The 25,808-nt window shown below is 41.9% G+C and overlaps 1 protein-coding gene across 11 annotated transcripts in view; it reads left to right on the top strand.

The window, feature by feature from the left end:
- Positions 1 to 319: 319 nt before the first annotated feature.
- SLC16A12 (solute carrier family 16 member 12) overlaps positions 320 to 25,808 on the top strand; it is an 818,036-nt gene continuing 792,547 nt past the window's right edge. For 9 of the 11 annotated variants that reach the window (XM_085605262.1, XM_085605243.1, XM_085605235.1 and 6 more), the window contains exon 1: positions 320 to 506. The gene's annotated coding sequence lies outside the window, so the exon portion shown is untranslated. Of the gene's footprint in view, positions 507 to 3,830; positions 4,145 to 25,808 lie in introns of those variants that run through there. The other 2 variants (XM_085605194.1, XM_085605209.1) reach the window with 1 other exon arrangement.

Here is a 25,808-nt window from a genome sequence, read left to right as displayed (position 1 = left end):
AAGGGAGAATACAAATCGGCGAGTTGTGACAGGGTGTGTTTGAACTAGAATTACACACAATCATATGATCCCAAAAAAACGTACACATGTGCCCCCCACCTCCATGTGACTGTCTGCACGTATAAATAAAAGTGGGCACACTAAAGTAATTCCTGAACACCAAAACGTTAGCATTTTTTTTAATTGGCTTATTACTGAACACGCGGACGCAAAAACAAAGGAAAACGGCGCTAATGGCCAATGAGTTTCTTGTAATCCGATTCCCGAGAATTACTGCCCGGGGAGGCCTGCAATGTTGCTATGCCTGCTTTCGCGGGAGCTCAGACAGGAGGACGGGTTGTTGTTGGGAGGCCCCAGACGCTGGCGGGGACACAGCCCTCCGGGCACCTTAAGTGTGAGAGAGACGCGCCCTCCTGGATGGGCGCGCAGCCTGGGTGCACGTCTGGTTGCAGTAGCGGCCGGCGCGAGCGCACCTCGGCTGTCTGCAGGAGGAGTTGGAGAGCACGGTAAGGGGATCTGCGCGCGAACAGCTCCGGCATGTGCCTCGTGTGCACTCGAATGGACATAAGCACTTCTAGGGCCACTGGGTTGTTGACTGGAGAGCGTTCCTCCAGAATTTATGACTGCAGAATATAAACTTGCGTACACAATTCAATAGTGGAAACAGGCGGCAGTTGCGGCAAGGTTAGAACGTTGGCTCAGCAGCAGAGGCTTCAAGGCACTTTAATTTGAATCGCAATGACCGAATCACGAAACTTCCCAGAAGCGCGTCAAAAAGTATGAGTCGGCATTAGTGCAGCAGCAGGCCCCTGACGTTTGCAGTTTTGAACGTGGTAGTTAAAGCCTAACTGGTCGCGGTGTACATTTAACGAATGTGCAGGGCACCAGCCGCGAGGGAATGGACTGAGTGTGTATTTTGTTATAAAGTACTGGGAGGTGTGTTTTTGTGCGTGCGTGCAAACAGCTGGGACTGAACAACAACCCCAGCCTGCAGCTCTCCTGTGATGAGTCAGCGCTTCTTATTTAAGCCACGCTCGAAATCGTGCCGATAAGGCACCATCTGAAGCGCGAGGCCGGACTGTGCGATAAGGATCCTGTCACTTTTGAGTCAAGGAGGAGGCAGGCGGGCAGGTTACACCGGCGGGGATAGCGGCTGCCGGCCGCGGGATTTGGAGTGAGCCGGTACAGGCGCTGGCACACGGTTGCGGGTAAAGTGCAGATGCGCACGAGGGGACCCTGCGGTGCAGAGGGGCCCTGGGCATGTAAAGGCTACCAACCCCCAGGACTTTGTATATACGGAAGGTGGCCTTAAACTGCCAAGCAGGTGAAGTGGAGGGCTGCAAAAGCGCCCCCTATGCATCCAGGCGCCCTGCTCCCTCAAAGAGGTGTATATATCCGGAAGGTGGACGTAGACCCCTAAACAGGTAAAGTGCTGCGGTGCAAGAGGGCCTCTATGTGCCCTGCTCCCTCAAATACTTTGTATACCAGTGGTGTGCTGGAGACCCATGTGTGGGTAAAATGCAGAGGTGCAGGGTTGGAACCCACGGTGCAAGAGGCGTCAGAAGCCAGGGACCCTATATTACCCATCCCCCAGGTCTTTGAATATCTGGGTGGCGCTCGTAATTAAGTGCTGTCACTGCTGGGAGCAGGGTAGTTATGAGACTGTGGCGGAAGTCCCAGGGGTCGTTCCCCAAATTGTGGCAGCTCCATTCGTTAAGCAGTTTTATATTGCACTCTTAAAGTGCTCTTTGACTTGCTTTCGGAATCGTGGCCTCTCTGGCTGCGGTGTTTATTTCAGGGTTGTTTAAGGCTGCAGACAGTGCCCCTGGCAGTGTTTCCCTTACATGTTTTTTTTATTTGGTATGTTATGTAACGCGGATGTTCACGTCTGAAAGAGAGCGTGCTTTGTAGTGTAGAAAGGGGTATGTTCTGCTCTTCAGGGGCCTAACTTGGATCATGTTGTCTGTTTTGTAGAATAGTTGTTTTGAAACAGGGTAACAGAGTGATCATTACATGATACGAGCTTCCTGTTCCCATATGTTGAAAATGCACGACTTTAATTATCTCGGACACAGGTTTGTCAGAAACCGCCCCCTCTTTACAAAGAACATACCATGTTAATTTCTAAAGAACATGTCCCCTCAGAAGGGAATTTTGACGCTAAAATAACACAGCTCAGTGGTACTCATTGTATCACCCCCTGAAGGAAAAAAGGATGTGACCAGGCCTGCTGGGATTTGAACGAGTGACCATGAGGTCAAACTTAAATCTCATCCATAGATCCATGAGTCCGGTAACCCACAATTTCCAGCTAAATAGCAGACCTGCGTAAAACCTGGTTTGAAAATAAGCAATGTTTACAGAAAGTCCCCCTAGCATTTAATCACCACTGCGGTCCCTGGGGCAGCTACAGGATGAGGTGACCCAATTTATTTTTCAGAGGTCCCAATCCTGTCAGACCCCCCCTCCCCCGCTTCTCCTGCCTCCCTCTGACCCAGGAGGGGAGTGCATGGGGTATGCGAAGGGTGGGGCCAGGGTACTGCGTCAGAGATATATGCTGTAGTTTCCTCAGAGAACATTTCTGGTGATTTTGCACATGGACGCACAAAGTACAACTTAGATTCCCTTCTTTTGTATTCTACTAATGAGTTTCAGGCACACTGTAGAAGCACATTATTCTCTGGAAGATATGTTTAGTATACAACGTATGATGTACTTCGCAACCAGGGATGCCTTGAAAGGCACAGGCAAATGTTATACTGAATTCACAATTTGATGGACGTTTGCAGATCAGGCACTTTATTGAGTGCCAGTTGTTTCCGTAAAAACGCGTATTTTGACTGGCAGAGGATGGTTTTGGAGAGCCTGGGCAGGTAAAATGTAAAAAGACATGAATATAACGGTCTACTAGATGTTTCCTGTAGTTATTACAGCGGTTCACGCAAAACCTGGAGCTTTGGGGGCTCCCCTTTTAAACCACTAGGTCATTTATTAGGTCATTCCACTTTTAACAAAGGAAGGGCAGAGAAGGGAAAAGTTCAACTTAGCACACGTATCAGCCAAAAAGGAAAAAGTCCTTCCAAAAACAAAATAGTTACACACAACTTCAGATCTGGAAAATGCACTTGAGAGCTTCACACCCTAACTCGGATGCCAAGTCTCAGGGCACAGGTCCCAAAAAACACAGTGTCGACCTATCGTCTACAGCTCTCAGTGGTGTCAAGTGATGATATCACACAAGTAGTGACACCACAGGAAGTGACGTCACACACATTATTGTAACACCCCTGACTTAAAAGGGACAAGGCCTATGTTACAATTCAAACCGGAGAATACCGTATTTATTATAGACAAAATAAGAACGTAAATATATGTGTGCAAATCACACGTACTTGTACGTCTATTTGCTGTCTGTGAACGCAAAGCGGTGAACGTTTGACACAGTACACGAGTTGCATAGTATGAAATAATAGACCGAGGTATATGCTTGGTGAACAAAGATATATGATCGAATGCAGATATTGATTAAGCAGCTGCGGTTTTTAAATATGTCATCAATCTTTGGAAGTAATGAAGTTAGTGGATGATGTATGGAGTTAAAGGCGATTGTTTTGTGTTTCCTTAAAGAAGTGTGACTTGGTGATTGAGGTTTCTGATCATCTGAAATATGGCTGTTTCCTGCTGGAGTTCTTTAACCTGCTTCAAAGCACAAAGGAAGGCCCCCATATTCACTCCTCCTTGAGCAATGGAAGGGTAAATGTTGAGCTGGCAAGGGATTCAGAGATAACTCCCAGCCCCCACCCCCCTCCCCCCCCTGTCACTTTTGAGTCCAGAAGGAGGCAGGCGGGCAGGTTACACCGGCGGGGATAGCGGCTGCCGGCCGCGGGATTTGGACTGAGCCGGGACAGGCGCTGGCACACGGTTGCGGGTAAAGTGCAGATGCGCACGAGGGGACCCTGCGGTGCAGAGGGGCCCTGGGCATGTAAAGGCTACCAACCCCCAGGACTTTGTATATACGGAAGGTGGCCTTAAACTGCCAAGCAGGTGAAGTGGAGGGCTGCAAAAGCGCCCCCTATGCATCCAGGCGCCCTGCTCCCTCAAAGAGGTGTATATATCCGGAAGGTGGACGTAGACCCCTAAACAGGTAAAGTGCTGCGGTGCAAGAGGGCCTCTATGTGCCCTGCTCCCTCAAATACTTTGTATACCAGTGGCGTGCTGTAGACCCATGTGTGGGTAAAATGCAGAGGTGCAGGGTTGGAACCCACGGTGCAAGAGGCGTCAGAAGCCAGGGACCGTGTGTTACCCATCCCCAAGGTCTTTGCATATCTGGGTGGCGCTCTTTAGGTCTCGCGAGCCAATGGCTCGAAGAGACATTTTATAACTGGGCTTTTCAAAGTGCTGCCGTGGCCTAAAGCTACAGTGCACGTGAACGTGCACGCGCGCAGCGCCATGTGTCTTTCCTCTGTAGCGATCGTAATCACGATCACTTTCACTTTCGCGGGCTCCTCTGTTGCTGGCATTCCCCCCTCCCTTCTCGCCCAGCCCTTCTTGTTTTAATTATACACCGTCCCATCCTTTTGCTTTTATCACATGCCGCTGTTATTTACTTTCTGTCTCTTGCGCAATACATGTTTTCTGTGCCCATCAGGCCTCGTTTTCTTTTATTATATATTGCACTTTTCATCATTATTTGCTCATACCCGGTAATCGCACATCGCCTACTGGTTTTATAATATTGCCGCCTCTTCTCTCACCTGCAAACGCCACAGCAACAACCAGTGTTGGACGATCGTTGCTGCTGCCGTGTGCGCAATACATGTTTTCTGTGCCCATCAGGCCTCGTTTTCTTTTATTATATATTGCACTTTTCATCATTATTTGCTCATACCCCGTAATCGCACATCGCCTACTGGTTTTATAATATTGCCGCCTCTTCTCTCACCTGCAAACGCCACAGCAACAACCAGTGTTGGACGATCGTTGCTGCTGCCGAGGACGCAGAGCGAGGGCGGGATGTTCATAATGGAAAGAGGACTAAGGAAGCCTCCTTTACATGGCGGCCATATTTGAGAGGGACTTCGTCCAACTAACAAGCACAGAGCTTCCACGTTTTTCCACATTCTGAACTCAATGGTTAGCCAGTCTACTAGAGTCTGGTTAACTTTAACACAGTACAGACATTTACTTAAGTATGCCATTTCCAAGAATATACTACATGCAAGGTAAAACGTTCAGTATTGCCGCATTCTCGTACATAAAATTACCACGTCTATTTTTCTGCTGTTTTACATGACTCATGGTCACATTCCTGTTTAGGCACGGGGTGGGGAGGTAAAGCGATTTTTTTCAGAACCACTGGATTTGGAGCCAATCCTAGTACTCCACTTCCAAAGTGGGCAGCTGTTATGTTCAAATTCGCACCTTCTGCTTTCTTCTTCCCTCCCTCCTTCTCTCTAAAGCCCACTCAATTTTCAATCCCTACCTTCTCCTTGCTCCCAGTCCCTGGCACAGCCATTATCAAGCTGTCTCATGCCGCAAACTTTGGATTTCGACTTATTTTTTTTATTTCTTAGTTTTGATTCTCTGTTTCATGGTTGCGTTTTTTCACTTAGTAAGCATGTTTATCTACAAAGATGCACGAGTATATTTTTCACGTTTTAAGCACGTGTTACTTTGAAGGGGTACTAGATTGACACCCCGATTTCGTATCATGGTTGATTGGCTTCTTTGTTTTGTGTAAAATAAAGTGGTTGTCACCTTTCAATAAAGTTGCATAGGCTTGTATGATCACTTTCCTTCCTTATAAAAGAAAATTCCCACACGTCTTGACGTGCACACGCCTTCCAGCGGTCACGTGGTTTTCTCGCGCACGGAACGTTTGAAGGCAAGAGCGGGGAGTTGTTTAGGAATTAAGCACTGCATTTCAGTTCCTCCGTTACGGCCTAGAGTTACACAGATTATTTACATAGACTTTCTCTTTCATAGAATCGGGACGTTAAATGACGATCTTCTGGTAAGCAGACGCTCGTTTAATTCCTGGTGTTCGGGGCCACGTATACATGCGCTCTCATGATACTCATTCCCATCTTTTACCTTCCGTAGATCGTGCTCTTTACTGATATAGTGGCAAGACTTCGGCATTAGAGAGATGCTGTTTTTGTTGTTTACGTTACTAATCACTTGGTAATCCGAGTTAGACTGCAAATTTACGCAGAGTGTTTTACTTGCAGAATTACAGTGCTTTAACCGCATTGGAGGTACTTCCTGGTCTAACCTTACCAAGGTTTTACACACACGGGTTGATATACCATTAGTTCGTCATTCAGTCTAACACCACACTTTCACCGGGTTTTAGCTATAGGGTGATCAAGTGGTAACACTTAAACAAGCATTTGCAAAGCAATAGATCTCGCTTTTATACGAGTTTGTGCTATTGGCATTGTAAATGACAGTGCCTTTTATTTATGTTGCCAAACTTAAATAAAAAGCATTGTCATTTACAATGCCAATAACTCAAACTCGTATAAATGCGAGACCTATTGCATTGCAAATGCTTGTTATTAAGTGCTGTCACTGCTGGGAGCAGGGTAGTTATGAGACTGTGGCGGAAGTCCCAGGGGTCGTTCCCCAAATTGTGGCAGCTCCATTCGTTAAGCAGTTTTATATTGCACTCTTAAAGTGCTCTTTGACTTGATTTCGGAATCGTGGCCTCTCTGGCTGCGGTGTTTATTTCAGGGTTGTTTAAGGCTGCAGACAGTGCCCCTGGCAGTGTTTCCCTTACATGTTTTTTTTATTTGGTATGTTATGTAACGCGGATGTTCACGTCTGAAAGAGAGCGTGCTTTGTAGTGTAGAAAGGGGTATGTTCTGCTCTTCAGGGGCCTAACTTGGATCATGTTGTCTGTTTTGTAGAATAGTTGTTTTGAAACAGGGTAACAGAGTGATCATTACATGATACGAGCTTCCTGTTCCCATATGTTGAAAATGCACGACTTTAATTATCTCGGACACAGGTTTGTCAGAAACCGCCCCCTCTTTACAAAGAACATACCATGTTAATTTCTAAAGAACACGTCCCCTCAGAAGGGCATTTTGACGCTAAAATAACACAGCTCAGTGGTACTCATTGTATCACCCCCTGAAGGAGAAAAGGATGTGACCAGGCCTGCTGGGATTTGAACGAGTGACCATGAGGTCAAACTTAAATCTCATCCATAGATCCATGAGTCCGGTAACCCACAATTTCCAGCTAAATAGCAGACCTGCGTAAAACCTGGTTTGAAAATAAGCAATGTTTACAGAAAGTCCCCCTAGCATTTAATCACCACTGCGGTCCCTGGGGCAGCTACAGGATGAGGTGACCCAATTTATTTTTCAGAGGTCCCAATCCTGTCAGACCCCCCCTCCCCCGCTTCTCCTGCCTCCCTCTGACCCAGGAGGGGAGTGCATGGGGTATGCGAAGGGTGGGGCCAGGGTACTGCGTCAGAGATATATGCTGTAGTTTCCTCAGAGAACATTTCTGGTGATTTTGCACATGGACGCACAAAGTACAACTTAGATTCCCTTCTTTTGTATTCTACTAATGAGTTTCAGGCACACTGTAGAAGCACATTATTCTCTGGAAGATATGTTTAGTATACAACGTATGATGTACTTCGCAACCAGGGATGCCTTGAAAGGCACAGGCAAATGTTATACTGAATTCACAATTTGATGGACGTTTGCAGATCAGGCACTTTATTGAGTGCCAGTTGTTTCCGTAAAAACGCGTATTTTGACTGGCAGAGGATGTTATTGGAGAGCCTGGGCAGGTAAAATGTAAAAAGACATGAATATAACGGTCTACTAGATGTTTCCTGTAGTTATTACAGCGGTTCACGCAAAACCTGGAGCTTTGGGGGCTCCCCTTTTAAACCACTAGGTCATTTATTAGGTCATTCCACTTTTAACAAAGGAAGGGCAGAGAAGGGAAAAGTTCAACTTAGCACACGTATCAGCCAAAAAGGAAAAAGTCCTTCCAAAAACAAAATTGTTACACACAACTTCAGATCTGGAAAATGCACTTGAGAGCTTCACACCCTAACTCGGATGCCAAGTCTCAGAGCACAGGTCCCAAAAACACAGTGTCGACCTATCATCTACAGCTCTCAGTGGTGTCAAGTGATGATATCACACAAGTAGTGACCACACAGGAAGTGACGTCACACACATTATTGTAACACCCCTGACTTAAAAGGGACAAGGCCTATGTTACAATTCAAACCGGAGAATACCGTATTTATTATAGACAAAATAAGAACGTAAATATATGTGTGCAAATCACACATACTTGTACGTCTATTTGCTGTCTGTGAACGCAAAACGGTGAACGTTTGACACAGTACACGAGTTGCATAGTATGAAATAATAGACCGAGGTATATGCTTGGTGAACAAAGATATATGATCGAATGCAGATATTGATTAAGCAGCTGCGGTTTTTAAATATGTCATCAATCTTTGGAAGTAATGAAGTTAGTGGATGATGTATGGAGCTAAAGGCGATTGTTTTGTGTTTCCTTAAAGAAGTGTGACTTGGTGCTTGAGGTTTCTGATCATCTGAAATATGGCTGTTTCCTGCTGGAGTTCTTTAACCTGCTTCAAAGCACAAAGGCAGGCCCCCATATTCACTCCTCCTTGAGCAATGGAAGGGTAAATGTTGAGCTGGCAAGGGATTCAGAGATAACTCCCAGCCCCCCCCCCCCCTGGGCAGTTGTCACAAAGAAATACTCACAAGGGCGCTGCTTGTGATGGAAGGCTAGGAAACACCCTGAGGCCAGGTTCAAGCCTGTGTCATCAGATGCAGTGTTTGCTCATGCTTCAGGCTTGTTTACAAAGTGGCCGAGAAACAGATGATTCTTTAGGTCTGTCCTAGAGGCGTTTTTAGCTTGTCTCACCAGCCTCGTTTTCCCGAAAATCATAATATAAATACATACACACATAGACTGGCTTTCGGTCAGTCCTCTTCACCCACTGGTTTGTTCAGATGTCAGTCACATTTTGTTTCCGCCCTCCATTGAATACATTATGGGCAGTGCTTTAAATGGGGAAAAATAAGTGCAGGTACTCATTACAATAGAGGTGTGGCAAGTGGGCGGGGCTAGGGGCGGGGCTAAGGGCAAAATAACATACATAGAGACTTCTGTACTAGTTGCACCACATATTAAAACACATGAGAAATGTGTTTATGTCAAAAAACCCAGATTAACTCATAACACAAAATGAAAGTCATGATGGCACTTTCTCCCGAATGGTCGCTGCGCACCTGATTGACAGTGCAGGGTCTGTCTAAAGACCCTGCCCTGTTAATCACAGCGTGACACAAACCCTCTCACCCCCCCCTACAGCTTGGGGACAATTAAATGGGTGGTGCTGGAATCTTCACCAGCAACTCTGTAAAAGGATACTTCAGCCAAGTTAATCACAAGCTCCTCGGAGGCAGAGCGGCCTCTGCCCTGCACTGGAGCAGAGAAACTGAGACTGCCCTGCCGTGTATCAGGGTACCGGTACTCTCCCTGGCTACAGAGAAGTGCCGGTACTGACGGGAAAAAAATTCGGAAGTGCCGGTACTCAGTACCGGTGAGTACCGGCCCATTTAAAGTACTGACTATGGGGCAGTGGGTCAGTGCACTTCGTACGCAGGCTGTCCTGCACTGTGAATGACAGCATTTTACCTGATCACTTATACACTGCTACCTGCAAATGGGTGCTCTTCAGTGCCAGGGGTCGTGTTCCTGGGGTACTGGGACACTCTAATTTTATATTTTTTTTATGTGTTTGCCTTTTTAAATTATTCCATATGTTTGCCAAATAAATAAATAAAATTGCACACTGCCAAGGCCAAATCTGTTGAATCTGCCAAGGCTTGTTTTACCTTTAACCTCACTCTGAGCTTCTTGCGTCGCGAACGATTGGCACCTGACTAACGTGATTTAGTGGTGTTTCTGCTGTTATGTTCTCAGATTTAAACATGAAAGGCAGAGGCATTCCAACAAGTACGTCACCTAAAAATTATTACTTTTTGTCATAGGCTCATTTCGTCTTAAAACATATAGGGCCAGATGTACGACCATGTCATTTAGCGACTCGCAAATTGCACTCAATCGCTAAATGACATGTACAATAGTGTCTTAGACACTGTTAACAATTCCTAATGGGGTCACAAATTGGCTGCCTCATGCATATTAATGAGATACTCGCAATTTGCGACCCCATTAGGAATGGCTTGCCCTCCCAGGTATGGTGGCCTGCTGGGCTCAGCAGACCTCTATGTCTTGGACAGCATTTAAATAAAGCAGTTAAAAAAAAATGCAGCTGTTTCCTTAAAGGAAAACGGGATGCATTTAAAAAAAGAAAAATGAAACGTTTTTGTTTTGTTTTTTTAAGGGCAGGTAGTGGTCCCTGGGACCACTGCCTGCCAATAAAAATATTTTCCCCTGCATTTGCAAAGGGGAAGGGGTCCCCTGGGGACCCCTTCCCATTTGCGGTTGCTTTACCAGCCTCTAGAACAGGGCAGTAAATTGTGAGTGTTTTGCGACCGCAATTGCAGTCGTAAAACATTCTTACATAGGCCTCTGACTTGCTATTAGGAAGGGACGCCCTTGGAATGCCCCTTCCTAATAGCGACTCGCAATTCCTATTTAGCGAGTCGCAAAAAAATTGCGACTCGCTAAATAAGGATTGTACATGGCCCTATTCGATTTTTCATGCGCAAACGGATCGCAAACCCGTTTGCGCATGCAAAATAGGGTCGCACATCTGGCCCTAAGTTTTGTAGTGTTCACACGTCAAACAATTGGAATGATGTCCAATTGTTAGACCTGGCCTACTTGGCTTGGTCTCCCCTGACATTTTGCCACAACCTCCTGTTTTTTTTACTATTCCGGATTTCGTTTTTGTTGGTTTAGATGCTTTGGGTATTTTGACACTGCTGATCATTTCCAAAGTGGAAGTATTCCCTGTGTAAATGTTGACTATGATTGGTTATCCATGATTGGCATGTTTGATTTACTGGTTAGTCCCTAGTAAAGTGTACTGTGTGCACCCAGGGCCTGTAAATCAAATGCTATGAGTGTGCCTGCAGAACTGATTGTGCCACCCATACAAGTAGCCTTTAAAATGTGTCTCAGACCTGCCACTGCAATGTCTGCACGTGCATTTTTTAACTGCCATGTCGACCTGGAAAGTGCACCCACTTACCAGGCCTTTACCTTCCATTATCTTACATGTAAGTCACCCCTAAGGTAGGCCCAAGGTACCCCCATGGGTAGGGTGCAGTGTATGTGAAAGGTAGGGCATGTGCTGGTGTGAGTTACATGTCCTGATAGTGAAATATTGCAATTTAGTTTTTCTCTATTGAACGACTATCTCTCCCATAGGTTAACATCGGGGCCGCCATGTAACATATTACAAGTGTAGCTTTCAATTGGGACATGATAGAGATTTAGAGTTTAGGTTGCCTAGACTCAGAATTTAAAAATACATCTTTTAGTGAACTTGGTATTTAAATTATGTGTTTGAAAATGCCACTTTTAGAAAGTGGGCATTTTCTTGTTTAACCATCCTGTGCATCTGCCTGTCTGTGGAATCAATGTCTGGTTTTTATCTGACGGAGACTGGTGTGTGTATTCACTCTAGACAGTCACACAGAGGGAGCTGAGGTGTGTCCTGCATATCCCGATGAGTCTTCCAGTGTGAGAGTGGTGTGAGGAGTTGTCACTGAGCACCTGAATAGGCTGTAGCTGCCTTTCACAATGCTGTCTCCACCTCCTGTGATGTAACTGGACCAGAGAGGATAGAACTGGTTCTTGTGCGCAAGAGAGACTTTGCTTTGTACTGACTTCAAAGAGAAAAATAGTATAAATATTGGGGCTCTGACCCCAGGGCTTTAGAACCCTTCTTGATGAAAAGGAACCTTTGCCAAGGACTGAAGAACTGTTAGGAGGAGTACTGCCCCTTTGCTGTGTGTGGCTTTGCTGGATTGGGCTGCAGTTGCTGCTTCTGCTGGAGAGGACAAAGGCTGGACTTTGCTGTGTAGCCTGCTTAAGAAGATTCTCCAAGGGCTTGATGTAGAACTTGCCTCCTGTTAAAATGTCTCAGGAACACAAAGACTTCACCTACAGACATCTTGAACTCCACTGCTGGGAGTTCTGACCTGCCTTGTGATGCCTATTCCAGTTTCTGGGCACATGAAGTTTGTTTTGCTGTCTTTCCTGGTGAAAATCCATGCATCGCCCTTCCAGTGCTGTTTTTCCTGCCTCAAAGTGCCATGCGGCCGATAAAATCACACTCATAGCCGAGGTGCGCCCGAAAAGATTGATGCAGTGCTTGTGTGCGGCCCGAAAAGTTGCCACAGCCGAGTCCCGGGTGCCGAATTTCTGAAATCCAAGACTCCCACTCCGACTCCCACGCAAGCCCTGCGTGCGCCTGGAACAATCAACGCATCACCTGTCTGCAGCTGCAGAAATTGTTGCGGCGCTTTGATTTTCCCACGATTAGAACTGGTGTGGCAAGTTCGACACCAGCAGACCCTAGCTGTCCAGAAATCGATACATCGCTATCCCTTACAATCCGGATTCAATGCAACACTTCTCCTGCCTACAGCAGAACTAATGTATCACCTGCCTGTGGACTCTAGAATTGATGCATCCTCGTGTTTTCCCGCGCCTTGCTCATCTGCGGCTATTTTGTTTGGTGGATTTTGGCGCATCCTCAGGTATTTTGTGAAAAGCACCCACATCCAAAGTTTTTCATCAACAGAATTACTAAAACCTTCTAAAAGTGATATTTTGATATATGTATGTTGGATTCTTGTCGTTTTGCTTTTGTTTAGTTTAGATAAAAATACTTTATTTTTTTAACCTGTTGTGGTGACCTTTTGTAGTGTTTTCACAGTGTTATTGTGTGTTAGGGTACAAATACTTTACACATTGCCTCTGAGATAGGTCTTACTGCTCATGCCAAGCTGCCAAGGGGGGCTGAGCAAGGGCTATCTAGGTGTGTAACTCCCTTATCCTGACTAGAAGGAAGGGTTCCTACTTTGACACGGTGCAAACCACTGTTAACTAGAGACCCCCATTTCTAACAGCAGTTAAATGCCATGCCTTCCTCTTCCAAAAACTTAACTGAAGGTCTGAATTTAGATCTACCATAGCAAACCTTTGAAGGTCTGACAGAGTATACCAATGATTCACAGAGTCCAAATGACAAACAGCAAGCTTCACATTTAAAATATCATTAGTTCCATTCTGTCAACTCACCCCTCTGCAGACATCATGGAACTTAGATTTCCAAATGAGTCTTATGTTATCAGGGACTCCATTTTGTAGCAATGACCTTTTCTTTTATAAGCTAACGCATTCTGGAAATGTAATCTTGGTTCATTTTAAATGAGCAAAAAGGAAATTTATATCTGGAAGATGATATCTCTGACAACTTGGACTTATCTGATAACTGTACAGCTAATAGACAAAATAAAATACAATCAAAGACATAAGCTATTGTTGGAAAGGTCAGCCTAACCTTACCCTACAACTTTCCCCAATTAGACTTGCGTGCCAGAGGACTTTCATATCCAGCGCTTTCAACTTGGTGTCCTTACTTCCACTCTTTAAAGCTCTTGGAAACATTTACGACACTCTTGTTGAATATTGCATTTGACCAGTTACAAATAATTTATGCTAGATCCCGTAATAGAACTTGCCTTGATTTTATTCTGCATCAGAAGTGTATTTTAAATGTCTGAAAAATATAAACATAGGCAAGATCCCAGCGAGAGCTGGTCAACTGGAATTACCACAACGGACTAGTCACCAGTGGGCCAGCATATGGCCTTGAGTACACTAGAAAATGTTTTCCTTAAGGCAAGCATTACATTTGTAACCATCAGTCTAGATAAGTTAGACATAGACAGAGGGCATCTGGAAAAAGGAGATAATCAGAGACAGAAAAGAAGTATAGGAGAAACAAAGAACCAAAGCCTTCAGGGAACAGTGATAAAACATATTACATATATGCATTTAAACCAAAGCTCTACCATAAGGTTTGGGTTGTGGATGATACCTCTGTTGTATCAAACGTAAGAGACATCAATGCTGTGTAGCATTTTAACTTGTGTGGCTTAGAAATTCATACCAAAAGAACCTCAGACTTTAAGCTCATTTATGCACCTTCACCAGATCACTACTTAAACTGTCCTAACACGCAAAGCCACATAGGTTTCCATATGTAGAACAAAAAGATGATGGATGGAATTCTTGAACTCATCTGAACCGCTGATAATTCCTGAAGGCTACATTAAAATCCATAATTTTGTTGTCCACCATGCCCCTAAACTCAGAAACCACCAGTTTGCAAAACCGACTAGACGTCACCACAATAGGGACAGTCCTACCCAAACTGAAAGGCCACATCCTGTACGAATAGGAGGAACATGAGCCACCACAAACACATTTCTGCTTCTTAAGGGCCTCAACAGTGAGGTACAGCTTGTGTCATATTGTGTTATATTATAATTGCATGTGTATAGTGAATCCTACCCAATTGTGAAACAACAAAGGACATTATTGGTCAGCAGCATATTACACCTTGGTGGAGTGTTTGGTTGCAAGGGAGTTGTACTTGCTGTGTGCCTATGTGGGTAGCATTTTGGTGTTGTACATGGGAGACAAGAGAGGTTCTCTTGTCGTGTCTCGGATAGCAGTGTGATGGAGGAAAGATGAATGAGAAGTAGGGTGCACTCGGATTATATTAGCTGGATGCAATAAATTACTCTGTAGGTCCCAAATTGAGTTTTTGGTGATAGTCGATACTTTCAATCACTCCTGTGCTGGATACATAATAATATGGCTGAATGAACAGGAAGTCCTAAAACTGATGAGGAGCGAGGAAACACACAAACACGCATTGCAACAAAAGGAGAATCAGATCAGATGACCTTTATGCCCTAAGGATAGGAAATACATCACACGAAGAGAGCTTCAGTCATATTGGATTGGGATCACTTTATAGCAACTAATGGTAAGGTGGTCATCGTGGAAAGGGCAGGATATATTCCAGAAAACCATGCTAGCAGATTGTGGGAAAGAGCAGGTAAACAGTATGGAGATAGTGAAGGCATCTTCCATCAAGACCCCCTCAAGGAGAAGAGCGAGAGTGAAGGAAATTACACTGGTGGGCAGACTGCTGTGAGGTAAGTCTAACAGCCATGTGCGGTGGGCCACAGGTAGCACCTGGTCTAAAATGCTCTTTTGAAGGTGCATGTCCCACTCACCTGAGATCAACTTGTATGCTGCCATTGGGAGGACGCTGGTGCAACATATCAATTTGGTACAGCTTGTTGGTCTAGAGAGGAAAAAGAGGACTACTACCTGATTGTATGGTCTCCATTACAGTAAACCCTTATATGAATTGTGTGTACTCAAAGAGTCTGTAAAGTTTAGGGTGTCCAATTTTGAATTTGGGGGAGAAAAGGAGCGGGACCTTCAAGGTCATTCTAAATGAAATTCCTCCAAGATACCAGTCAAATGTGGCAGATATCCTAATTCATTAAGTGTCTGTGTTCTTTAGTATCGTGTGGCTTGGTTTGAGTGGCTTGGTGGTGGTTATCTGAAAGCACTGGTGTGCCCTATGGGTTTGGGTTGTGTGTTGCCTGTTATGATTGCTCTACAGATCCCAGCCTGGTTTATGGAGCAAGAGCTGGGTCTGTTCTGGTAGTAGCAAATCTGAATAGAAATATTTTACCATGACCCCGAGAGGATGAGAATGTTGTCCAGCATGCACTGGTTACAGCTGACCACGGTTAAATAAATTGTTCTGTTCTTGTGACTTTTTGGCAAAGTGTTCTAATTTCTCCTTCATTGTGGGATGGGTTTTCTCAGCCAATGCACAATGTTGACCCTATATGCTTGTATGTATGTATTTGGTATTTATATAGCATAACTCTAGAGAGAGTGCTATACAGGTTCAAAGGCAAGGGTACAGGTAATGAGAGATGGGACAGGTAGCTAAGTTTTGGGAACATCAGTGTACGGATTCCTCAACACCACTCAGTCTGGTTTCCGACCCTACCACAGCATTTCCACATTGCTGCTGCGATTGACATCTGCATGACTCTGGGCAGAGGAAACACGACAGCCTCATCCTCCTGGACCACTCAGCAGTTTTTGAAATAGTTTCCCATCCAAGGCCACACAACATCAGAATCCACGGAAATGCTCTCCGATTGATCTGAAATCGTGATCTTTAAGAAGAGCACTTCACTGTGGGACTCCGTGTGGCGGCCAACAGAGCTAGTACTGACACCCACCCCCAAGGGAAGAACATCAAGATCATCATAGACAATAATCTCGACATGCCCACCCGAGTCAATGCTGTGGCCTTCTCATGCTTCAATTCCCTGAAGATGCTGAGAAAGATTTTCAAATGGCTCCAGATCAGCACCTGGAAAATTGTCACACATGCCCTCATCACAAGCAAGCTGGACTACCTGAATATCCTGTATGCAGGGATCAGCAAAAACTCTCCACTAGGCTGCAAACCATTCATAAATCGGTGGTCAGAATCATTCTCAATCGGCCCGCTGAACTCAAATCACACCACATCGGAAGGAGCTCTACTTGCTCCCCATACACAAATGAGCACAATTTAAACTCCTCCCCCACACTTTCAAGGCATTACATAGCACTGGCCCAGCATACCTCAACAATTGGATATGCTTTCACAAACCTTTGTTTGCCTGGTCTCCTACTAGGGGACTCAAGCCTTCTATATCACTCCTAAAGCATGGAACAACCTACCACTAGACATAATAGTCTATTCATTCCTTCTGGAATTCCACAAGAAGCTGAAAACCTGGCTTTTTGAGTATTCCGACTAGACCCTTTTTTGGCTAGACTCACACTTGCTCAGTGCCAGGATACCCTCCGTAGTGATAGTGCGCACTACAGATCTGCAAAACATAACATAATTGTTACTACACTGGAATTCTTCTTTATATCAAAGTAATCGATGTTTTCACAAACTCCCTAAATTTCTTGTGATGTAATATATTTCATATCTAGGCTGATAGGGAGTTCCAAAGTTTTGACAGTTGTACTAAGAACACATTCCCAGTAATGGACCTTGTCCGATAAGAAGGCACAATGAGTCAAGCTGCTGGTTTTCAATGCAGAGTCCTTTTCTGTGAAAATTGGTGTAATTTCGCTTCTAGAAACTGCAGGCTTCTCCGTTAGATGGTTTAGTTAAAGATGCAACCTGCTTTTAGGGCAGAGTGTCCAAGGGCTGTGAGCCAGTGTAGAACTTTCAGCATCTGTCTTGTGTTCACTTGGGTGCATGTGTAGTAGCAGTCCTGCTGTGGTGTTTTAAATCGTTTGAAGTTTTTGCATTAGAAAATAGTGTGACTAGGTACACACCATTGCATCATACACTACAACATTATGAGTGTTAGAATGGCCTGTACTTTCTATGGGTACCATAGGTGAGAGAACATGTGTCTTATTGTCCACATAGTTTAGAGTGTGCTTCTTGTTGACTTCATTACACTGTGGGGTAAAGTTTGATTTGAGTGTATGATAACTTCGAGTTTTCTTACCTCCTTTGATGTTGCTGGTGGAAACTTAAGTTATTTATGCCATATTGCTGTAGGTTGGTTTTTGTTCCATTTTACAGAGATGAAGACATTGATTTTGAAGGACTTGAGTTCAAGATGGCTATAATCATACCTTCATCATTGTCATAAGTCAGTTGCATCATGCTCTAAACCAAAAGCAATCACCAAAGAAAATCAGACAGCAGCACTCCTACGGCTAAGTGAGCTACAGGACCCACACCAGTGCATATCTGGTGCACTTGGGGCCTCCTGTTGAGGAAACAAACAGGTGATGAATGAAATGCTTGGCTCTCAGCCCCTTATAAACAGTATTGGCCACACTCCAATCCTTCATATCTTTGATCACTGTGTCACTGTATGGGGTGAGATTGATTCAAGTATTCCAACAATCTTTTTCTCAGTGAGACGTGTAACAGATGTACCCAGACGCGGGTCTTGCCCTTGCTGTGATTAAAACAAGTTAGCATGTTCAAGGAGGACTGTGACTATGTGGTTGTGGCAAGGCTACTTTGCATATGGTTGATGCCTGTCTGCAGTGGCACAGTGAGCAACAAAACAACGGAGTGACAAGTGACTCAGAACACATATCAATGACTAATATTAATCCACACATTCAACTTAACCACCTTTTTGGGTCGAGCCAAGGCAGCTCATGTTCTGCTCTGCCAGGCATGCTGTATTTAGACTAGGGAGTGGAAGGACCTCCAATGTTTTTCATTGGTTTCAGTTCCTGCTCTTCATAAACGTCTGCTTACGTTTGGTTAGTATGCTTAATTAGTCCAGCATTTTGGTGTTTCTTACCCTCCCAGGCGACTGCCCTTGCTACATATGTTCTTACGTTTTTTTCAAATTTACGTTCCTTTGTGCACACTGCTTTTTTACTTGTTTGACTCCGGTCGTGTATCCGCAGGGAACCCTGTTCAAGTGGACACGTGCTTCATGTTTCGTCTCTAATTGCAATTAAAATTTAAAACTGACTGTGCGCAAACCGGCTTGAAGACATGCCTGTAAATCTTTCTTTATAGGATTTTCCCTATGGTGAGCAGTCTATATATCACCTTTTTAATATCGAGGGACAGAAATATCGAGTCAAAAATATCGAATGTACAAAATATCGTAATAGATAATATCGATGTGAAAAATATCGTTTTTTTTTTTACTTATTTGTCGATGTAAGTAATATCGTTAGTAATAATATCGACATGTGAAAATATCGTCATTGTATGTTTAGTAAATATTTTGAAGTTGTTTGTATAAATAGTTAAAATGTATATAATATGAGAAATATTTATATTGTTTTAGGGGCGGGATGTTGTTATAGGGGATGAGGGTGGGGAGTGTTTTAAAAAAGTTAATTATTTTTTTTAAAATATTGTAAAATTTAATTCGAAAATTTTATTTAAAATGTGAAATGTATATTTAATTTTAGGAGCGGGATGTTGGTTTATAGGGGATAAGGGTGGGAAGTGTTTTAAAAATGTTTATATATTGTTTAATTTAAAATAAAAATAATTTAGAAATTGTAAATTAAATTTAGAATTTTAAAAATAATTTTAGGAGCGGGATGTTGGTTTATAGGGGATAAGGGTGGGAAGTGTTTTAATTTTTTTTATATATTTGTTAATTTAAAAAAAAAATATTTAGAAATTGTAAATTAAATTTAGAATTGTAAAACATTTTTTAGGAGCGGGATGTTGGTTCATAGGGGATAAGGGTGGGAAGTGTTTTAAAAATGTTTATATATTTTTAAAAATGTAAAAAAGATTTTTAGAAATTGGAAATGAAATTTAGAATTTTAGGAGCGGGATGTTGGTTTATAGGGGATAAGGGTGGGAAGTGTTTTAAAAATGTTTATATATTGTTTAATTATTTAATAAATTTATTTATAAATTGTAAATTAAATTTCGAATTTTACAAAAAATTTTAGGAGCGGTATGTTGGTTTAGAGGGGATAAGGGTGGGAAGTGTTTTAAAAATGTTTATATATTTGTTAATTTTGTATTAAAATAATTTAGAAATTGAAAATTAAATTGCGAATTTTACAAATATTTTTAGGAGCGGGATGTTGGTTTATAGGGGATAAGGGTGGGAAGTGTTTTAAAAATGTTTATATATTTAATTTTTTTATAAATTTATTTAGAAATTGTAAATTATATTTCGAATTTTACAAATATTATTAGGAGCGGGATGTTGGTTTATAAGGGATAAGGGTGGGAAGTGTTTTAAAAGAGTTTATATAATGTTTAATTTTTAAAAAAAAATATTTAGAAATTGAAATTAAATTTCTAAAATTACAAATAATTTTAGGAGCTGGATGTTGGTTGATAGGGGATAAGGGTGGGAAGTGTTTAAAAAATTATTATATATTTGTTAATTTTTAATAAAAGTTATTTTGAAATTGTAAATTACATTTAGAATTTTACAAATTATTTTAGGAGCGGAATGTTGGGTTATAGGGGATAAGGTTGGGAAGGTAATTTAAAATGTTTATATATTTTTAAATTTTAAAATAACATTATTTAGAAAATTTAAATATAATTTAGAATTTTACTAATCCCATAATTAAATATAGATTTCAGTCAGAATAGTAAATTAATTAAGTTCAGTGTCCAGCACTTATCTTAATTAAATATAGAGTGGAGTGGGAATAGTAAATTCATTAAGTTCAGTGTCCAGCACCTACTCTAATTTAATATAGGTTGGAGTGAGAATAGTAAATTAATTAACTTCAGTGTCCAGCATCTACCCTAATTAAATATAGATTGGAGTGAGAATAGTAAATTAATTAAGTTCAGTGTCCAGCACTTATCTTAATTAAATATAGATTGGAGTGGGAATAGTAAATTAATTAAGTTCTGTGTCCAGCACATACTCTAATAAAATATAGGTTGCAGTGAGAATAGTAAATTAATTAAGTTCAGTGTCCAGCACTTATCTTAATTAAATATAGACTGGAGTGGGAATAGTTAATTAATTAAGTTCAGTGTCCAGCACCTACTCTAATGTAATATAGGTTGGAGTGAGAATAGTAAATTAATTAAGTTCAGTGTCCAGCACTTATCTTAATTAAATATAGACTGGAGTGGGAATAGTAAATTAATTCAGTTCAGTGTCCAGCACATACTGTAATTAAATATAGGTTGGAGTGAGAATAGTAAATTTATTAAGTTCAGTGTCCAGCACTTATCTTCATTTAATATAGACTGGAGTGGGAATAGTAAATTAATTAAGTTCAGTGTCCAGCACCTACTCTAATTTAATATAGGTTGGAGTGAGAATAGTAAATTTATTAAGTTCAGTGTCCAGCACTTATCTTCATTTAATATAGACTGGAGTGGGAATAGTTAATTAATTAACTTCAGTGTCCAGCATCTACCCTAATTAAATATAGATTGGAGTGAGAATAGTAAATTAATTAAGTTCAGTGTCCAGCACTTATCTTAATTAAATATAGATTGGAGTGGGAATAGTAAATTAATTAAGTTCTGTGTCCAGCACATACTCTAATAAAATATAGGTTGCAGTGAGAATAGTAAATTAATTAAGTTCAGTGTCCAGCACTTATCTTAATTAAATATAGACTGGAGTGGGAACAGTTAATTAATTAAGTTCAGTGTCCAGCACCTACTCTAATGTAATATAGGTTGGAGTGAGAATAGTAAATTAATTAAGTTCAGTGTCCAGCATTTATCTTAATTAAATATAGACTGGAGTGGGAATAGTAAATTAATTCAGTTCAGTGTCCAGCACATACTGTAATTAAATATAGGTTGGAGTGAGAATAGTAAATTTATTAAGTTCAGTGTCCAGCACTTATCTTCATTTAATATAGACTGGAGTGGGAATAGTAAATTAATTAAGTTCAGTGTCCAGCACCTACTCTAATTTAATATAGGTTGGAGTGAGAATAGTAAATTAATTATGTTCAGTGTCCAGCACTTATCTTAATTAAATATAGACTAGAGTGTGAATAGTAAATTAATTAAGTTCAGTGTCCAGCATCTACCCTAATTAAATATAGATTGGAGTGAGAATAGTAAATTAATTAAGTTCAGTGTCCAGCACTTATCTTAATTAAATATAGATTGGAGTGGGAATAGTAAATTAATTAAGTTCTGTGTCCAGCACATACTCTAAGAAAATATAGGTTGGAGTGAGAATAGTAAATTAATTAAGTTCAGTGTCCAGCACTTATCTTAATTAAATATAGACTGGAGTGGGAATAGTTAATTAATTAAGTTCAGTGTCCAGCACCTACTCTAATGTAATATAGACTGGAGTGGGAATAGTTACGTTCAGTGTCCAGCACCTACTCTAATGTAATATAGGTTGGAGTGAGAATAGTAAATTAATTAAGTTGAGTGTCCAGCACTTATTTTAATTAAATATAGACTGGAGTGGGAATAGTAAATTAATTCAGTTCAGTGTCCAGCACATACTCTAATTAAATATAGGTTGGAGTGAGAATAGTAAATTTATTAAGTTCAGTGTCCAGCACTTATCTTCATTTAATATAGATTGGAGTGGGAATAGTAAATAAATTAAGTTCTGTGTACAGCATTTATCTTAATTAAATATAGATTGGAGTGGGAATAGTAAATTAATTCAGTTCAGTGTCCAGCACATACTGTAATTAAATATAGGTTGGAGTGAGAATAGTAAATTTATTAAGTTCAGTGTCCAGCACTTATCTTCATTTAATATAGACTGGAGTGGGAATAGTAAATTAATTAAGTTCAGTGTCCAGCACCTACTCTAATTTAATATAGGTTGGAGTGAGAATAGTAAATTAATTATGTTAAGTGTCCAGCACTTATCTTAATTAAATATAGACTAGAGTGGGAATAGTAAATTAATTAAGTTCAGTGTCCAGCATCTACCCTAATTAAATATAGATTGGAGTGAGAATAGTAAATTAATTAAGTTCAGTGTCCAGCACTTATCTTAATTAAATATAGATTGGAGTGGGAATAGTAAATTAATTAGGTTCTGTGTCCAGCACATACTCTAAGAAAATATAGGTTGGAGTGAGAATAGTAAATTAATTAAGTTCAGTGTCCAGCATTTATCTTAATTAAATATAGATTGGAGTGGGAATAGTAAATTAATTAAGTTCTGTGTCCAGCACATACTGCCAACTCAGTGAATTGTGGTGTACCAGAAACTCACCTCAGAACCCAGAACCCAGTATTCGGCTAGTATTAGTGTCCCATTCGTTATCCGAGATTAGGCTCAGAGATCCCAATGAAAAGACAACCCAGAACAAGTGACTCAGTATACTCTCAGGAATGGTGGGAATCGGAAATACCTGTTCGTATATTATTCTCATATCAGTCCACAACAAGAATCAACAGAGACACGGTGAAAATAAAAATAGTTTATTTTTATAGACCACGTGTCCTAAGATGCAGTACTTTGGCTAATACAAGCAGACAAATGATTAAAATCAAAACCATCAGCATCGTTACAATACCAGAGAATATAAAAGGGGTGATCATATTATAATGACAGTGGATAATACCACCTTCCCTTTACTAAGAAGCTAATATTATTATTATGCTAATAGAAGGTCTCTTAGGCTTGAATAGGGGACCCCATACCTCAAAGATCAGCTTAGTGAAATCACATCACAGGAGCATCAGGAGTCTTCTCGCAGGAAGGCTCGTCTTCGGTCTGAATAATAAACATGATGTCTGTGTTATTAAAAGCACCAACTTTCAGGTATTTACAGCTGCCTGTGTGTTATGTCTAAATAGTGGGTCGATCAACCTAGAGTAGAAAACATGCATTGTCTAACAAACCAGACTGTTTTGTCACGCCATGTACAGACCAAGGTCCCTGCGCTGAGCTCGGGATGGTAACAACAGATTGCTTCCGTGTGAGGCAAAGCTCGAGTCAGCTGTTTGTTTAAGCAATAACATGTAAACGCAGTGTCGTGCGCAAAAGCGGCAAGATGGCTTTCTAACATCTAACGCGGTTATGCTAACTTAACAATGTATGTACGTATTAAGGGAGTCCTCACTACATGCCCCCTTGATCGAAGCACTAAACAGTAGGCAAGAAAAAAGAGAATGCAAAGTTCAGTTTCGACACAGCAGAACAAGGCGTATTCAATTAATAAACAATTTATAGTTCAGGCAAAAGCCGAAAACATGAAAACCGAAAAGGGGAGAAAAAACCAAAAAACCACAAACGTGTGATGGGAAAAATTAAAAAATGTTGCTGTGGACAGCAGTCCAAAGGCACGGGAGAAAAAACCTAGAGGACCACAGTTCACTCAATCCATGAACGTATATGCAGCATACGTGGCCACTGCTTCCAACAAGAAATCGTTTGCAGAGTCACGAAAAGTTTCAGCCATCCAATTAATCAAAGAAAAGGAACATACATGTTCTTCAATGAGCGGAGCCTCTAGCACAATCAGAGGGCAACCGAATTGTTCCTCCAGATAGCTCATATTCAAGAAATCATAGGCTGCTCTTGCGATGTCCCAATTACCCAGGATACCATGCGCCGCACCACAGGCCATAATCCGAACACCAGAACAGGCAAACTCGTGAGACACTAAGGGCCTCATCAGTCGATCATAATCCGGCACCGGAGACACCGTGTTGGTTAAGCAGAAATCCAAAGGCCATTCAAAGGGACAATCTAGGCAGTGAAAGACTGGCTGTACGCAGGTGAAGTAGGAATACCGGAAGGATAATCCATACGCCAGGCTCAAAGTCGCCAATGGCAGCGTACCATAATATTCAAGCATCCTGTCAAGGAGAAGATGCAGACGGGACAGGTTGTCGTGTGGCACAGAAAGAGCAGCCATTTCGCAGTATGAAAAGTAAAAGCAGCATTCCTGCCACAAGCGCCAGAATCAGCGGGACACCTCCAAAGATGCTCGAGAAAATAGAATGAAAAAATGCCGGAATCACACCAAAAATAGTTTGGAAAGAGGTCACGAGGCCCGAGCCCACAAGCTTAAAAAAATTAGCCAGGCCGGTCGTGGACGAGGCATTGAAAATTGTTTGGATCAAAGCACCGAAATGTAGGGGGAGGTCAGTATTCTAAAGTGTCTGTACCTCAGTACGCGTATTTGGAACGTGAAGGACAAATGTTTCACGGGAGGAAGTCAATGGCACCTCCTTTTGGGACAATAGCGCCCTTATTCTGCTCATCTTGTTGAACTCTGCCTTCAAGGTCGGAATCGAAGGCCAGATGGAAACATCCAGCCGTCCATGCGGGGGTGGAAATAGAACATTATTGCAGCAGACAACTCTCTGCGATACAGTCACTATGTAAGGGATTCCCACTAACATCCCGCAGCAAGCTTCATTGTTCAAAAATAAATAACTACCGTTTGCAAGCAGCGTTAAAGATGGCGTAATCACTGGCACTGGGATACCTTTCAGGACGCAGGCCAAATTTGGAGATTGTACATTGCATGCACCGTGTAACTGAATGTGCCTACATACTACAGAGTGATCAGGTGTCGTTGTACATTCCTCACCCGTCAGATAAACCTCAGTACCGTCCCTTGTACATCTATACATAAAAGGGAGGGACCAAACCTCATGTATGAAAGCGGTGCCCAGCTGTTCATATCTACCCAGAGCATAGTGTTTCATACAGGACGTAAACTTGAAAAGCGCGAACGGGAGAGTGATCAACCAATGTAATAACCACACGCCTGTATCCAATTCCGCTACAGAGAAAGGTAAAGGTTCTAATTTTTCAATATGTAACAATGAATATGTAGCATCTTTCATGGACATGAACTGCTGTTTTTCAGTAAGGTTAAAGGGAAGAAATAAAGATGTTGTATTCAAATACTCCCAGGGGACCTTCCCTGCCTTTAACGTTTGTAATGTCCATGCAAACTGCATAACAGAACGCAACTGGTTTTGACCATGATACAATACAGACACATCATCATGCACAATATCAACAATTGAAGAAACAATATTGTCCAATGTATAAATACGGGAAGAAAGAGTGATAATGCTGTTATCAATAACTGCTAATACCTTTTCCATATTAGCCTGATCAATAGCTCTCAATCGTGACGCTGTCTCTATTTGTGACAGTTTCCATACTTCGTTGTAAATAGCATATGCCCACCTTTTGGATCTGCCACCCACAGGACCTTTAACAAAATCATTCAAATCTATT

Source organism: Triturus cristatus, chromosome 1_2 (assembly GCF_964204655.1).
Source record: "Triturus cristatus chromosome 1_2, aTriCri1.1, whole genome shotgun sequence".
Taxonomy (NCBI): Eukaryota; Metazoa; Chordata; class Amphibia; order Caudata; family Salamandridae; genus Triturus; species Triturus cristatus.
This window is presented reverse-complemented; position numbering and strand designations above follow the sequence as displayed.